Here is a 16,664-nt window from a genome sequence, read left to right as displayed (position 1 = left end):
TTTAGAGCTGGACGGAGCGCAGTGAAACAGATTTTCAACTCCAGAATCATAATTGAGAAACACCTGCAACATCAACGTGAGCTCTTTCACAACTTCACGATGCTTGCGACCGCATTAGGCATGATGGCCTATGCCATGTTTTGAGAGGAATCAACATTGATGAAAAGCTTGTGCAAGTATTTCAAGGCCACAACGGAAACGCAAGCAGCGCAGTGATTCTAAACGGACAGTGGAGAGACTTTTTCAGGACATCAATGGGAGTCCGTCAGTGATGTCTGCCCTCTCCAGTTGCCATGAAAAGATAATGCAGGAGAGTCTCCATGACTACCACCCTCTATCTACATCAGTGGATGAACAGCCTCTAACTTTAGCTTCGCTGATTGACCTCGTGGGTGGCATCAGCACTGAACTTCTAGATCTCAACAACCGATTCTATGAAAGAGCCGGAGCATACGGGATGGGAAAATACGAAGATCATGATAAGCAGCACGACCAACACTAGTGCAGATATCGTCATGACCGGGTGACCTGGACGCTTCACTCGGACACAGAACGCAGGACACAGGCATTTAAACATCAATCTCTCCAAAGACTGCTCTGCATCTCTCACACCAAGAACACGGTCAATTCAGTTACGCACTTAGCAATACGGCTGTTAGAATCTTTTAATTTTACAAATTTTAAAGTTTTCTTCTTGTTAGAAAAGAACATTGACGGATCCCGCTACATTTGAAACCATTGACCAGTTGTACACATCACTAATAAACCAGTTCACGCAGGTAGTTTAAGCTTTTCCTAGTTGAAATATGGAAAAGTTATTTAAATATTTGTATCTTTACTTCATACCGTATGTGATTATATTATTTCAAAAAATCAGGGTTATAAACAATTTGGAAATATAATTCAATTGACAATCTTATAGCTTATTGAAATTAATTATATTAGCTTTGTATAATTGTTTAAATTACACATAAAGTTGAATGCTTTACCTATACAGTAAGGTGACAACTAGCTCTAAACTGGTTGCGTCCTCGTTACAGTGGCATGGGAATTTTAATTTACTGGAATTTATACTAGAACGGATAAGATCTGTTTTGTACATAACATGTATACGGCCAATGGTAAAAACAGGGTTATATTAAACCTTTACATAACTGGAATTGCGACATTCTGTTTGTCTTAACAAATATAAAATACTAGAAGATGTGCTTGATATTAAGATGTCCCATCGTCATTATTCTACTTTTTCTTGACGTAAATCTCTAAGAAAACTTATGTGTGAAATTATAAAAATTCCGTAAATTCAAATATTTTCCAATTCATTTTGGATCAAACCTGGCCTTCATTGCCTCTATCTACATCAACAGTTTTGTAGAAAATTCTGTTAAATTGTAGCCTGTATATATCCAAACCCTTGACGTATTGTTCTTGGTTCTAAGTAATAATACTATATTCTTCACCCTTCAGGCTAAAAATGGGTTTAATAATACGGGCTACTGAATTACATAAATTTCAATGACATGAAGGTGCAGATTTGACCCAACGGCTGATTGCGTCTAAAAGCTCGTCTGGAACCGAACATCGCTTATACTAGGTTTACAATATCGTCCGATTTATCACGATTTATTTCGAATGAATGTCATATATTTTCGCGGATGTTTTTTAACAACAGTTTAAATGACAAAGAAATGCGATAAATTATATTCCAATACGATGTGTGGCGCTTCTTTGGGATAATGTTCCACGATCTGTATAACAATTTGATTTCCAGTTCAGATACAATCAGAACTTGCAAATCGGATTGTTTTGATGTGGTTTACGACTATGCCTGCATCTTGCACGACAATAACCACTGCGATCCCGATAGCATACGACCTTACACGTGCAGATTCAATACTACTCGTTCATCACGAATTCATGCGCTCAATACCGATATTAATTGACAACATAAACAATCACGACCACGACTGGATCCAGATGGATATAAATACGGCCAAATTGTGTTTGAACATCACTATGGCATCTTCTTTAAACGGAGCACTCCTTAAAAATGTATAATGACAGATGCTTACGACGTATGATTCGTACTATAACAATATAGGTAAAATACATCTTATTAGAAAGACAGACTAGCTACCACAATACAAAAGGCAGTACAGTACAGTACAGTACAGTACAGTACAGTACGCAACAGAGAGGGACAGTGTTCTTGAAAATAGATAGGGAAACGGAGGAAACAACAGCGCTAAGTCAGATGTCTAGCCTCCAGAACATTCATTTTCGGCTGGAAGATCCAGTCACGATTTACACATCGTTTCTTCGATGAAATCGGTGTTCTCAAACAACTTGCTATCTTATATAATTGTATGCACAACTTGCATCTTACAGTTACGTTTTTAAAAACATGTGTTTACAACTCTCAACAAATCAAGAAATAATTGGTGCTTAATGATTAATTACCTACAAGGCTTTATTAATAAATGAGGTAATTTGTATTAGGAACATACAGTGGTACGCATCAGACCGTGGGTGGTCTGGTATCCTCGTTACTAATTGTACCAACTCGCGAATAAGGTTTCAATACTTCATAAGAATATCAGTTATTCTCGGCAGGTTTTGAACATTAGGATAATGCGGAACGTTTTATTTCGTGGTTGAGCTTGTTCGTCGTCTTCTTCTAGGTCGTCCATAATCACTAAGATGTCTTATATTCTGAACAAGGACCGTTGAATTGCTAACTTTGTCTGAGCAATCCAAAACCAATCTGTTTTAAAAACACAATAGATGCCACATATATTATGATTTGATACGATCTGATAAGGCCTAACGATTGGTCAACAATAACCGCAACGATTTGTTTAGTGATGATAACCATAAAAGTTTGACATTAGAATAAGCATGTCATGGATAAAACGTTAACTGTTGGACATCAAAAGCGCCTTAAATGGCGTAAGGACAATTATATGTAGGAACCGATTCTAGTCACCCTATTACATACCACATTACACTAATTGCCCAAATCAAAAGTAAAATGACATTGATGCATAAAAATCAATATTGTGAAAAAACTCGTACATATATTTGAAACCTAAATGTCTATGATTTATTGCAATGCTCGACATATAGAAGTACTCTAAATGAAAAACAAATACAAATGTCTTTTGATATCTTATATTGAAGTGTATTTCATACCTAACTGAATATTCACACACTTCGATGTAATTACGGGTCTGTAAATGTAGTGTAGTAGCATAAGCACCTGAACATCGTTTTTTGTTTACACCCGAACATGTTTGGATGTTGCACACGTTGGGCTGTAATTAGTTTTGTTTGTAAGTTCGTCACTAAATTATTTATATTTATTTGCAAACATATATTTTTATTTGCAGTTATATTATCATATGTGTTCTTCACAACGGGTGTGGTCACAGCTTCATACCGAGGATGTAAGTACGCTAAAATTAAAATTATTCAATTGTACTATCAAATGTTGCTCAAGACATATAGACACAACCAATTATTTTTTAATCCAACCCAGCGATTTAAACAAATTTTAAAGATGTAGTTTTAACATGTAAAGATGGTTGCCACTCGAATGTAGATAACTTCGCCGACAAAGACATCCGACTGATTGGTGGTTACAGCGCATTGGAAGGACGAGTTGAGATCAGAATACATGGCGTCTGGGGAACCGTGTGTTCTTACGGTTTCGATTTGAATGACGCAAATGTACTGTGTAGAATGCTGCACAAGGACCTACGGTAAATTACAAACTACACTGCAATACAAGATGTGAGCACAAATAATAATTCCATTGTTTATACGTATACACAATCTAGGATGTTTACATTAGAACACTTTGAAAGTGTGGATCAATTGCACACTCACATAATGCAATTAATATTTAAGAGTGGTGCATGTATAAAGCCATTTATTTATTTGTTCCACTGCATACCTATTGATGAACTGTCTTGTATTAGAAATTAAAAAAATTGTTTTTGCAAATGTTGAAATGAACTTTTTTATGTGAATATGGCATCCTGGCGTTTTTTAAGTCCTATTTATTTCGGAGTCACTTTGAGGATTCGTAAATAAAGAAGACATCTGCTCTGAAATTAACGCATCGCGATCCGATGAAAATGAATAAGTGTATATTTTTTAATGAAGATCTGCTTTTTGTAATGCTTTAACAGAAACACGCAGCATATACAGATAAACATATACTTATTGTACCACATATATGTTAAATGTAACACTTATAAGCCCTTCAAGTAGCTTACTTTGCATGCAATTGTATTTTGTTTCTTTGATACAAAGTTCTTTAGAATATTACATCGACGGACGATACGGGGTTGGACGTGGACCTATATTTTATCTGAATTGCTCGGGTTCAGAACAATCGATAAACAACTGTCCCCGTTACCAATACAGTTCGACGGCATGCACACACGCCAAAGATGTTGGCCTAATGTGCGTCGGTATGTTTATCTTATTAGAAATACTAATAGCATATATATAAAGGTGCCTTTCCAAGTTTTGGGAAATTGACAAAATTAAAAAAAGTTGTTTCAGATTCGCAAATTTTCGTTTGAGTTATTTTATTTGTGAGGAAACAGTAATACTGAACATTGACCATGCTCTAAAATAGTGATTATATGCATCTTTTGACGATTTAAAAACCTGAAAATTATCAAACGTTGCAATGCGAAACGATTGAATAATTTGGAGAGTTCTACAAGGATTGCTAATATGAATTATAAAATACATCAATTATGGTATGAGAACGGGTGGTTGAGTGGTCTAAATGGGAGTCTTTTTACTCCATGACTCTAGGGGTCAGTGGTTCGAGCCCTGTTGAGGGTTACTTTTTTTTTCTTTTTTTTATTTTATTCTTGAGTTTTTACTGGAGATTTTTAGATCCAATGCTAAAATTTATCAATATAAAGTATTTAATGACAAACTTCAATAAATTCCAAAATCTGTGAAAAGGCCCCTTTAAGATAGATAATTGTTGTTTTGCAAATGGAATAAATATGATTATAAACTTTACACTTTAAATTCAAAGTTAACATTTATTGACATATTGTGTTCTTACACACGTGTTATCTATCGAATATAAAATAGTCGTCATCAAGGAGTATGACCACTCTTATTTGATAACCATTATTTAATCAGGTTGTCAAAATGCAACACTAGAAACGTCCCATGGTCTACTTGAGCACGTTAACATAACCAACTTCGGTGATGTATACAGCGACTCGTGTATTCACGGACTGCCTTCACAAGAGTTCATGTTTACATGCACCCCATTAGGCGGATGGATTGAACTGATAAATCAGTGTACAAATACAGGTAATGCATCAGTAGTCTTTCTCCAACATTTAACGTCATTTTACGAGTGAGAAAACAAGTTATTTGGTATTTTAGTTTATCGTTGTAATATCGTTTTTGCTGTTCGATAGTCGTACGCAATATTCGCCTGACGGGTAGAAGTGACTACTACATGGAAGGGTTTGTGGAGGTCTCGGTAGGGGACACGTGGCTTCCACTTTGTGGTTATACGACAATCAATCGGAACGTATATTACATAGATAACATAGGCATAGATCCAAAGGCAAAGGTTGTTTGCTCTATGATTGGAAAAAGGTGAGTTATAAATTACGTATAAATTTTACATTAAATAAATCGATCCGATTTATCATTTATTTTCGGTCGCTTATGAAATAGTATTGTTCTATCATAGTTTGTTGTAGAATAAAAGACGGTCAGGATAACGCACATCACATTTCCGAGTCGAGCATATTCTGTCTAGTTTATAAAGATATTTGTATTTTTGACGATACTGCTTCAGCGAAGCAGCTCGTCTAAGTTATCATACCATAAAAAAATTATTCACAATGGCGACCTATGTAAACGACCGAGCCAGTCCGATTGAGATAGCTTAAATTTTCTCAATCAGCATACCTCGCTGATTATCATTGATAAAGGTAAAGGCAGCTTGGTTCCCGTCCTCTTTCAAATTTATCAGACGTTTGGGACAGGACCAGTCACGAAACTGCCAGGAGGCACTTCAAACGCTGTGACGCTGGGAAAATCCCAAATGTATTTATTTTTAGATTTGATCGAGAATGTAACCCGCCTCCCAATTTCGCTGAATGGGTCAAGTTCCCAACGGGTACTACTTCCCCGTACCCCCAAATTCTTATCATACCCAATTTTTTTTCGTACCCAATTTGTGTTCGTACCAATTTTTTTTTACCCAATTTTGTTTTCGTACCCAATTTTTTTTAACCAATTTTTTGTTCGTACCCAATTTTTTTTTAACCAAATTGTTTTCGCACCCAAACTTTTTTTCGACTCCCAATTTGTTTTCATAGCAAAATTTGTTTTGGCATAATTTGTTCTTTCCCAAAGTTTTCGTACCCCAAATTTGTTTTCGTACCAAAATTTTCGTACCCACATAAACGATTGTGGTGATGTAGATAAACTTAAATTGATGCTTTTATATATCCTCTTCAAAAGCATCGTCACACCAGTACTGTCAGTAATTTAATTTAGAAATGAGCCAATAACATATACAAAAAAATCCTCCTTTATTGATTGTGTGTTTTGCACTTTAAAGGTATAAAGCATCCAGTTACCTAGAGAAATTATTAGAGAAACCAGCTGTCACCATAACTAGTTGCATCGGTAATGAAACCAGAATAAGCTTCTGTAAGCATTTAAAAGGTCACGCCTGTAAATATCAGGCATGGATAGCATGTCAAGGTAACACTAAAAATACAAACTCGCAAACTATTTACAACGTACAAAATACTTTTTTGTAGACTAAACAAAGGATGAATAACGGCATGGATAATTGTAAACTATCGATAGCCCCCCCCCATAGGTGTACTTCCATCAATAACAGTATAGGAAGCGATGATTATTTAATGCATTAGCTAACGGTTAGTAGTCGTTAACTCGCTTTAAATATTGTGGTCAATTATTCCTAGTTTAATATTAGTAAACTGTAAATTGAAATGAATATATTGACAAAAATATAGTTATGGCCAAACACACTAATATACATGATATAAAAATTAAATTCCATAATTGTTGTACCTTTTCATATAATAGTAAATACAACATTGAAACAATCCAATTAGAAAATGGGTCAAGTCCATACGAAGGTCGCATTGCAATAAACGTGGATAATGCAACTGGTACAGTGTGTTTCGACGGATTTGACTATGAAGATGCCAAAGTCGTTTGCAAAATGTTAGGATTCAGGTGATGAAATGCGTGCATATTTGCTCTTGGAAAGTTATGACGGTTAAATAAGTCGGCAGTGTGTTCAAAATCTTTCCTTAAATTAAAATGACACTTAAGTATAAAGATCGCGATTGCACACTGAAATTGCACATATAGAATGTTGCGCTTAAAGTTTATCGGATACAGTAAAATGACTGTACTTATTGAAACTCAAGCAATTGAACAGTGTCTACTGTTAAACTCAGTTAAATAATATAATTTTACGCCAAACACAGCTAAAAATTGATAAATATTTACAAAACAGCAATCTTAAACTAATGTGATTTTTGTTCTAGTGCTTCATGGTATTACGTCGATGCCTACGCAGTAGCGGAAGAACGATATGCAATGATAAAGAACCTTGCATGTAATGGAAACGAAAATCATCTCAATTACTGTTCGTATAGTGTGCCGAGTTCTTTAGATAAATGTCAGTCTAAATCAACTCGGATTCTCTGTGTTGGTGGGTAAAACATCTTCTGAAATATTGTTAAAATGATTGTATTATAAGATATATCTTAATATTAAACGTATCTAATACCAATACGATTTATTTTTATTTTGATACTTTATTAATAAAATGATCAATTGTTAGTTAACTACATATCCCGAAAAAAAAGGAATCCCGTCAAAACGTTTGAATACCGATATATTAAAACAATGAGTCCTTTAGAGATAACAGAGATATATATACTTTTGTTTGTTATAAAAGAATGCGGTCGCCTAAATGTTCCACGTGGCAAAGTACAGTCATACGACTTCAAGACAAATACTGTGACAGTTTTGTGTTATACTGAAAATCCAAGTACTGTTCAGTATATCTGCAATAGAACAGGGTCTTGGACAAGCACTACATCATGTTTGTACAATTTAGTGTTATATTTATTTCATTAAAGTGGATATAGTCTTCAATAAAAATAATGTAAAATTCATTTTGGGAGGGCCGGTACAATATTTTAATACACGAATTTAAACGGTTTATTGTCACGATCTAGTTAAGTTCGAATCAATACTGCTAATCTTCCTGTTAACGTAGTAATCGTATACTTTTTATTACAGGTAGTCCAATTCAAATTCAGGACGTACGACTCGTTGGAATAAAAAGTACCATACTGGGAGGAACGGTGGAGATCAAGATAAACAACGTGTGGGGAACTATTTGTGAAACTGGTTTGGGACATGCTGAGAGACAAGTTTTATGTAGAATGATGAATTACAGGTATGGTCACATATCGCGTCGTTAAGATGTTTAAGAAAATGGGTATGTAATATAATAAGTGTGTACTAGGTTGACTATTTTATACAGTAGTTTCTTGTTAAGTCGTGGGTTCTTTTTCAGTCGTGGTTATAAAGATCGCGTGAAATTACGTGATAGAACGTTCCCACATTATTCAGAAAAAGTTTTGACCAGGTCACCATAGTTTTGCTGATCACAAACGCGAGAAAAACCAGGTCAATATTGTAATTCATCAGAGCTCTTATCAGATATTTCCTCTTTTCTAAATTGTTCATGTAGTGTTCCTCAGTGACCCAAAATCGTTTATGTATGAGTATTTTCCATACTACATCGTCTGTTGATATTTTTTCAAAAGAAATTTACCTTCTCTGTAATGTCAGTTTTGAGGCTATTTATAGGTATGCAAACCTTGAAATTGGACTAACCAATCAGCATACACGGCTCAACAAGAAAACATTTTCAAAATGGCGATTTGACACTATCAAGACAATTGATTATTTATTATTATAACAGACGATAAACATTTGGAAAAAAGCAACAAATATATAGTATTAAGATTATTAATTATGTTTATAATGATTCATAGTCATATATTTATAAAATATTAGTGATGTAACCTATTTATGAAAATTACCCACGACTCAACAAGCATATATATTTAATTTTTTTACAATTTCTTTCACAGGTATTCAGAATATCTCAATGCCGAGAGTTATGTCGGATTCGGTCCTGGTTCCGGCACGATACACATGGAATCGTTGCGCTGCAGTGGTTCAGAAAAGAGCATAACTGAGTGTGCATTTAGTAGAGAGACTACTTGCAGCCATGCCAAAGATGCCGGTGTATTATGCGGAGGTAAGTTTATGCTGAGCCCACTTTTAATGTTATACTCATAATAAACCTGTCATAAATTACAAAAACAACTGATAATGAAATTCATGGCAATACATAAATTAACTAGCAAATAACTTTTGTCTATAAAGTTTCGAGCATTACTTTAAGGAGGAGTCTTCGAGATTGCTGCCTCGGGTGAAGCCACAAGCAATCGTATAGTTTGAGCATCACCAAATGCAATATTCTTTTTAATAAGGCGATTTGTATGTCTCGTTCGATAATTCAATATTTATTGACTAAACGAATCATTGAGAAATCCATTCTAATTTGAGTCTTTTCGTTTGGACTCTTAATTTGCATGGCTACCCGCTCGATGGAATTCGAATCTTGAATAGCTTTTTATCCGCTTTGCAGCAAATGCCTTGACTCGTTTTAGACAAAAGTTACGAAACTTCAACGTTTGTAACAAATGGCTTGCAAACGTATACACCTCACTATTTGGTAACTTGTGTTACACCAACATGGTAACATCGTCGATTCTATGACATAAAACAGAGTGCGTACTTAATGTCAACGTTATATTCCCGGTATATTGAGAATTTAAAGACCATCAACCAAATACTAATTAACTAATGATTATGAAACAAAATTAACTGCTTTTCTTGTATATAAAATTTATAAAAGGGTACACATGCTCCTTCTGGTACAACAAAACTAAATAAGCATTAGTGTGTAGTGTTTACGAAAGGTTTTATTGTTAAAGCGGGTAATGTAGTGCAATGAAATAAATGTACAGAAATGTCGCTAATTACTGATATAATGAAAGTTGAACCCTTAACAAAAACATTGTGTAGCTTAGGTGTCGTTTATTGTTGTGCACCATGTTTATTTTAAAGCAGATATGCTGTACCCTATAGACATATACACGTTAACACAACTGAAATTCATCTTCTGTAAAACCCATTGGTGTATATGAACTAGTTTGCGAATATTATATATTATATAATTTGATTAATTACAAATGACACATTTAACATTCAGTATGTGTGATAATGTTGTTTACTTGTTTGTATTGAGTATTGGTTATTTGTAGAATATAATTTGCCATTTACATTTGCGTTAATGGACGGAAAGTTCTATGTTCTTTACATTCGTTTTAGTAACGAATGTAGAATTATAACTACTAGTATATAATAAATAATTAACGAAATTATCGCCATTCAATTATAATATGTGACTACTATCATGGTATTAATCCTTCATTCTGATGTAGTGTCAAAGATTACCGGTGGTATATTTATTTTACCGCCTCAAAGACCTTCATTATAAAAATTGGCATGTCAAACCAGAAATAATGTATCCGTTGCGCATTAACTACGATGAATATGTTTATTTCTATAACGTCTCACCAGGTGATTATGCAGTGTGATATTTTAAATAATTGTATAGCTTAAAAAAAATTCTCACAAGAATAACCGGATATGTTAACTATATAATACAACCTACTAAAGACGAAGGTATAATTTTACAGTGTGACATCTGTTTTCGTAATCAAACGGCCACCGGAAAAACTTTGCGAAACCGAAATTTCGCAAACTTAAGTACCCTTTTTCTTAAAGATTTGCTACTTTGAGACATAGTATGCGATAAAAGTCTTATCGTTGATTAATAATTGGTTATTTTCACTCAAAAACGCGTTTTCTTCACTATGAAATTTATAAGCAAAGTTGGGGTTCCCATGGGATTTTTGCATTTTCCCATGGGATTTTCGATTTTCCCATGGGATTTTTTTCCCCCATGGGATTTTTTTTCTCCCATAATTTGCAAATGGGAGAAAAATCCCATGGGATTTTGAACATTTTAAAAAACGTGTTTTATTTGCGTTTGCAAGTATTTTAAAGTTATTTAAGGACTGTATATTGGTTTTATGCCAATTATATATAAAAATATTTAGTAATAAAAAAATCCCATTTTAAAATGGGAGAAAAAAATCCCATGGGATTTTTTCTTATTTTGAGAGATTTATTCATGAAACTTTCAGAAACATCATATTTTATAAAATGATGAACAACTACGATATTTTAATGCGTTTAGTCGTGTTTAAAAAAAAAAATCCCATGGGATTTTTAAAACCCATGGGATTTTTTAAATCCCATGGGATTTTTAAATCCCATGGGATTTTTTCTCCCATGGGATTTTTTTCCAATGGGATTTTTCAGTTTCGTAAGCCGAATAAGTTTCTTAATGCGAAAAACAACAATAAAGGAAATAATAATTATAATTTTGAATAATAAATTGAATAATATAAATAACATGAATATTTTTAAAATGAGTTACAATTAAAGGTTTATGCTGGTAGAACTTATCATTTCTTGTTCGAGCAGATGGTTGAGTCCAATTGGTGAGTATGCCAGCTTAGAACCAGTATAAATGCATCGCAGACAGACAACGCTGTCATACTGTACACACCGCTGAGTAACAATCTTTATTGCATTTCATTTTGCAACAGAAAATGAACTCCGTAGTATAATTGATCTTATATATGCCCTCTGCTTTTGAAAGCGTGCAACACATTAACATAACAATAAGTCCATGCCAAAAACTATGTGCAAATTCCATTCAAAGCTATATACACATTATAAAGGTCAGATGACCCGCGTCATGCGAAAATGGGTCTTATGTCATATGCGGCCGAAGTTGGTCCATCCTAGCTTGTCCAACCGCGCAGTCTGGTCAGGTACTACGCTGACTGATATATAAAGTCAAGCCATGATTCGTGGTCTCATATCCAAACTCGGTAGCTCATGTGCGAAACTTTCACCGGAAACGACGGCACCGAGACGGGCGCTCGAACTTTGCGGATTCGCGTTATATGTTATATATAATAGCGCGATGTGTTTTTTCTTGCCTCAAATTAGTAAGCCCAATCAGCGTTTTATTGTGTTCTTTGCTTCTTCTATTAACAAGAACTTCAACTGATACGAACATGAATTTTATTTTAATATGTTTATTTAATGCTCGGAAAACTCATTGTATATTTAGACTACTACTTATAAAACAAAGTCGGGTTTTCAACATCTGTTTTCGGCATAAAAATTGTTATTCCAAACCAGATTTTACGCACTTTACTGTACAAAATACCGTTAGGGCCACCGTGGTTACTCATTAAAATCCAGAGGGCGAGAATGCGAGAACGCGAAAATACGATGACGACAGTGCGACAATACGATGGCGACAATGCGTTCGTACGATTGCGAAAACGCGCTAGTACGATGACGACAATGCGACAGTGCGACAATACAATGGCGGCAGTGCGATAGTACGGGGGCGACAATGCAATAGTCATATCGTACTGTCGCCGTGGTATCATCGCAATGTCGCCATCGTTCTATCGCATTGTCGCCATCGTATTGTCGCACTGTCGCCATCGCATTTTCGAATTGCCGCCATCATACTATCGCGTTATCGCATTGGCACCATCGTACTATCGCACTGTCGGCTATCGCCATCGTATTGTCGCACTGTCGTCATCGTATTTTCGCACTGTCGTCATCGTATTATCGCACTATCGAACTGTAGTATTGTCGCCATCGTACTATCTCACTGTCGCCATCGTATTGTCGCACTGTCGTCATCGCACTGTCTGATTGTCGTCATCGTATTATCGCGTTCTCGCATTGTCGCCATCGTACTATCGCATTGTAGCCATCGTATTGTCACCCTGTCATCATCGTATTGTCACATTGTCGCCATCGTACTATCGCGTTCTCGCGTTCTCGCCCTCTGGATTTTAATGTGTAACCACGATGGCACTAACGGTATTCCGTAATACTGCTAAAGCACAGTATGATTAGGTCACTTCCAATGCTCAAATCTCTATGTCTATTTTAGTAACAACACATGTCTATGGAAGGATATTTAGGTAAAAGTTACATCATTCGTGGTGAATATTTACATTATGACTGATGCTTATTCTAATTTGCTTTATGACAATTCCAACATGCTTGGTGTCTATTCGTTTATACTCTATGATTGCTGCAACATTACATCATTCATGAATAATATTTACATTATGCGTGATGTTTATTCTAACATGCTTCATGACAGTTCCAACATGCTTGTTCTCTATCGGTTATACTTGATGATTGTTTCAACATGCTTGGTGACTATCCAATGTTTGTGTGTTCATTATTCCTGAAACCAGTCATAATCGGTTTTGCCACTAAGCGTCATAAACAACGGCAGTTAGCAACAGGCAGTAAGCAGAATGCAAGTTACTAAATTATGACATCAGGTAGCGCGCGTTTATTTTCCGTATGTTGAATAAATTACTTTTCGGAAAAAAAAGCGAAAACATCCGAATCATTTTGACTAGTAAACTGAATAAGCTGAATTAGTTCCCTTCGTTATATAATCTCCATTAAACTAAATACGTTCATTATTGCCATGAAGACCAGTAAGTTTACACAATGAATTGACTGCCGTGAATGTTTTTGATATTTGTAAGATGCAATTGGCACTCAAGAAATTATACATGTATTTTATTCAGAACATAACGGGGCTGATGTGTTGGAATTGTGGCCCTTCCCTAGTCCAAATAATTACAGTAGACGTAATCTACCGATGTGCATTGCATATCGACCTCATATTTATAAAGTAGCCCAAACCCCCATTGCCACAGACCTGTGCGTGAAACTTTCAGATTTCTCTAGTCTGTTTACCATGCTATAATTACAATTTCTATAAACACATATTTATAATTTTATGACTATATAATGTCTGTGGTATACAGAGAAACCTGAAAGTTACAAGTACTCGTGTCTAGTACTGTACAACTATTGTACTCCTCGTTGAGAAAACAACTACTTCATCTACATGTATTAAAATATCATAAAACATAATTTTCAATCAAGTTGGAAAAAAATCAATAAATAAATGTCATATAAACAGGTTTGTCATGAACGTTGACGTCGCTCTTGGTTACCAGAAAAATTCCCACGCACGGATTTCAACCGTCATTGTTTACAATCAATTAAGTGCATAAGTACTTGAATTTGTATAGTGTTTTTTAAAAGTGTCCAGCTACAGGTGGTTAGCGTGTGGCTATAATACTAGTTAGTGAAAACATATTTTGGAATGATAAGTAATCATATTATAACGAAAAATCAACTTTTCTTAAAAAAAATAAGTTAAATATATATTCAGTTTTATATCCAGTAGGGATAAAGATATACATATTTCATAGTAAAAACACTCTTTTATTAATATTTCGCCCAAACGGGCTTTATCAAAGTTTACAAATACGAATTCACTACATAGTTATAACTGTTGTATACACCAATAAAGTAAATGTTTTACAACGTCAAATATGACAGGAAATGACGTCATGACGTCGTACTTTACCATGCGATATACAATTGCGCCAAAATACATAATATACATGACATTTCGTTGTATGGTTCTTATACTTGATCAGAAATTCATTCCTCATTGTAATTTTCCAAATTGAATTTGATAATAAAAAGTATTACAATAACATCATATTGTTATATCAATAATAATAACTATATTAATGATAACAATAATTACTATAATAATAATATAGATATTTACTGTACCAACCTAAAAATAATATTCACAAAATCAAAATTCCTATTTTGTAGTCAGCACTATTACTATAATATCTCAACACTAATTCTTATTGACTATATTTATCAACATTTAAACAAATTGAAATGATTAATAATTAATTATTTATAATAATTTTAATTCCAATCTTTTAAATGAAGTTAAATTCTTATGTATTGTGTTCATACATATGCACACATATATACGCATTCCTTCACACTTGTACATATTCACTCATATACTTGCACATATAATTACAGGTACACAAATAAACACCTACATGTGTACATACATACACATATACATATATATATACACACCCACACATATACTCATATATACACACATACATATCCACCCTCTCACATACTTACGCTCGCATGCACTATTGTTGGAGAATTATGCATTTTGAAAATAGTTATCGTTACTTAAACTGTCTACACGAATCTCGTATTGGCCTACACTATCGCCTATAATTCTGCCATACTAAATCGGAAGCTGCTTTTGTGTTAAGTCCATTTGGAACTTCTGTCTTTAACAATTGAATCCAGTTAAGTTCTTTTATCTTGCGGTAGTAATCCGAATTGTCTCTAATATTTTGTAAAACACATACTCCCATGTCTTCTACACTATGTTGTCCGGAGTTAAAATGCTCAGCAACATGTTTGCTTCTGTGGTGCCTTGTATCTGCCTCATGCTCCTTTAATCGTTCTTTTAGTGAGCGTGATGTCTCCCCCACATAAACTATTTTGCCACACTGTATACAGTTTATTCCATAGATGACGTTACATGCTTCACAGGTCTGCCTTTTGCTAATGGTCACTCCACTCACCCCTCCACGGTTGTGCAACCCCCTTGTTAGCATGTCACACACTACACACTTTTTGGTGCATCTTTCTACTGGATTGACCTCCCTTGTCATAGTACGATTGGTTTTTTCATGCACTAATATATCTGCTATGTTCTTGTCTCGTCTGTATGCAACAATAGGCATTTCATTAAAAACTTCCTTCATTCTATTCGACTCGTGCAGTAGAGGTAGGTGCTTTTTCACAATATCGTGTATGCGTGGTAGTTTTTTCGAGTACGTAAGTACAAGTGGAACTCTTTTCATGTTTTTCTTCTTGTCTTCACTTGGTTTCAAAAGAGTATCCCTATCCAGCTTGTCTGCTCGATCAAATTGCCTGTCAATGATCTTTCCGCTATAGCCACGTTTACGAAGATAGTGTTTTAATTTTTTCTTATGGACCTGATAATCTGTATCTTTAGAACAGATTCTTTTCAGTCTAATGGCTTGACTATATGGAATGGCTTCTTTTGTTTTTCTTGGATGGCTTGATTTGTAGTTTAAATACATGTGCTTGTCTGAGGGTTTTGTGTATAAAGATGTTATTACTTTCCTATCTTCACGATAGTATCCAGAAATTCTATTTCTTTCCCACCAACTCTCATTTCTACTTGAATACTTTCATCAATCTGGTTTGCAAACATAAGGAACTCATTAAGCTTTTCCAGTCCATGTGTCCAAAATCCAAATCCATCGTCGATGTATCTTTTGTAAAAGATTGGTATGAACTCATTCTTCATTTGTTCTTCATCCCATTTACGCATATAGGCACATGCAAAATTCCTCCCCAACTTTGAGCCTATGGCAACTCCTTTTCTTTGTTTA

The 16,664-nt window shown here is 34.7% G+C and overlaps 1 long non-coding RNA gene across 1 annotated transcript; it reads left to right on the top strand.

Moving 5' to 3' along the window:
• The first annotated feature begins 7,610 nt into the window (after positions 1-7,610).
• On the top strand, positions 7,611-8,483 carry LOC127844566 (uncharacterized). Its single transcript, XR_008032809.1, has 3 exons — positions 7,611-7,756; positions 8,006-8,152; positions 8,353-8,483. It is a non-coding gene; the product is annotated as an uncharacterized LOC127844566 (long non-coding RNA).
• The last annotated feature ends 8,181 nt before the right edge of the window (positions 8,484-16,664 follow it).

The sequence above is a fragment of the Dreissena polymorpha genome, chromosome 9 (assembly GCF_020536995.1).
Source record: "Dreissena polymorpha isolate Duluth1 chromosome 9, UMN_Dpol_1.0, whole genome shotgun sequence".
NCBI lineage: Eukaryota > Metazoa > Mollusca > Bivalvia > Myida > Dreissenidae > Dreissena > Dreissena polymorpha.
The sequence above is the reverse complement of the archived record's forward strand: the minus strand, read 5'-3'. Positions and strand labels throughout refer to the sequence as shown.